Here is a 1,894-nt window from a genome sequence, read left to right as displayed (position 1 = left end):
ATGTGATGGAAAGTATGGAGACCTTATGGGCAATGGGAAGGTTCGAAACTTTATGAAACAATATCATGGAATTGTGAAATGAAAGGTACTGAGACCTTATAGGCTTTACAGCACGAAACCGTTCAATGAAAGGTACGAAACTTTATGAAATAATGTTACGGAATCATAAAATGAATAATGTTTAGAACCCATTAACTAATAGCGTGAAGTGATATAATATAAAGACAATGATAAATTAAGTAGCGCTCTCTCCGAATACATAGTGATGGGGTATCAATTATAAATAGTGATAATGATAGAATATGAAATGCTCTCCTTGAGTACACAGAAATGGGGTATAAATAATAAATAATGATAATGGTACAGAAGTGCTTGGCTTCGGGAACACAGACCCCAATTGTCGCAAATTATTTGCTTTTGACTTCCTCAAGCCCCACTTCATCCGTCATAAGACGCCCAAGATGTTGGGACTACCAATGGTATGTATGTATATTATAATGTCTGACTTAATTTTTTTTTATTTGTTGAAAATATACAATATTTTACAGTACATGCAGAATTCTACCAAAGTGAATTTACAACCTGGATTTTCAGATGCAATATTTTTATTTTTACATTCTCTCAAACATGTTCCATCACTTTACAGTCTGCTCTGTTTTCAGGCCGGCCATTTTGTACCCTACAGCCCCAACACGGTGGGCGTGGTAACGACGTGAAGTTGACGTACATAGAACGTTACAGTATCGGAGAAAGTTCCAGATAGGAAGGACGTCCGACCTTGCTTGCGTTGCGTGTACATTTGCGGCGCAATTTACGGTGCTGGCTTTACGTCCGTCAGCCTGTGTCCTGTTTACCAGCTGTTCAAGGTCATTTCACCGCGATGATGCTCCCGATCCGCATACGTGGGCATACGCCGTCGTGATACGTGAATGTGTGACCCCCAGCATTAGGCTGAAGACCTGCTTCAGAGTAGGTAAAGATGAAGTAAACTCTAAGCTTACTTGATTCCATTTACACATTACAAGATCGTATCAATAAAAGAGTGAATGATGCCCAATGGCGTTTAGTACTGATCAGTTAATCAATTGGTCTTGAACTAGATGAACTGGTGGTCTGGCATCCGGCTACATGGTATGTGGAAACACAGAGGACGGGCGAAATCCAAAGCAGCATAAAGTGAGAAATCCAGAATCCAAACAACAGCACAAAGAGCACATCTGTAATGATAGCAGTTTCTATATGAGCCAGAGTGTATTGCACTTGTGATTGGAGATTAAGGAAATTATATGTAAAGCACAGAATAATAGATCTCGCAGGCATTAATTGCACGTTCATAACCACCTAAGGGGAGCAAGTACGTTACTGAGTGATTACCAATGGAAGAAATTATTTATTGGTCACTTATTAAAGAAAACGTTACATTACTTAACCCTGAAATACAGTGGCAGATGGCTGATAACACTATACAACTTCTTATTAGATATGTAGGTCGCTCATGTAGCATTACCTTCTACTGGAGAGCGGTATCGATCCTCAGGGCACCGGAGCAGATGGGTGCCGCCGGATATTAGCAGTCACCACAAAGATTCACGTCTCGAGGGAGTGTACCCAGGAGAGTGTAGGAGGAAAGCTATAAGGCAGTCCCTGTTCCTTCGTCCTTTTATGCGTTCGGGCGTAGTTCACCCATACCCCGGTAGAGGTCTACGTATCCTTCCAGGTGCATTGTTGACGCGAGATCATGTCATGGGTAGCCTGAAATATGGCACCTGCCTTGGCGGACTCTTATTTATCGTGGTATCTGCAAAAGTGAGGCAACAGCAGAACAAGAAAGTGACGCTATTTCCTCGCTGCATTAACGTAAATTGCTTTGTTCTTAATAATCAACATAATCCTT

The 1,894-nt window shown here is 41.2% G+C and overlaps 1 long non-coding RNA gene across 1 annotated transcript; it reads right to left on the bottom strand.

The window, feature by feature from the left end:
- Nucleotides 1-500: 500 nt before the first annotated feature.
- Nucleotides 501-1,645, bottom strand: LOC135217901 (uncharacterized). The gene is made up of 2 exons (XR_010315223.1): nt 1,508-1,645; nt 501-1,217 (listed from the first exon to the last, which is right to left on the bottom strand). It is a non-coding gene; the product is annotated as an uncharacterized LOC135217901 (long non-coding RNA).
- Nucleotides 1,646-1,894: the final 249 nt, after the last annotated feature.

Source organism: Macrobrachium nipponense, chromosome 9 (genome assembly GCF_015104395.2).
Source record: "Macrobrachium nipponense isolate FS-2020 chromosome 9, ASM1510439v2, whole genome shotgun sequence".
NCBI classification, from domain to species: domain Eukaryota; kingdom Metazoa; phylum Arthropoda; class Malacostraca; order Decapoda; family Palaemonidae; genus Macrobrachium; species Macrobrachium nipponense.
Note: the sequence above shows the minus strand (reverse complement) of the source record. Positions and strands in the feature narration are given on the sequence as shown.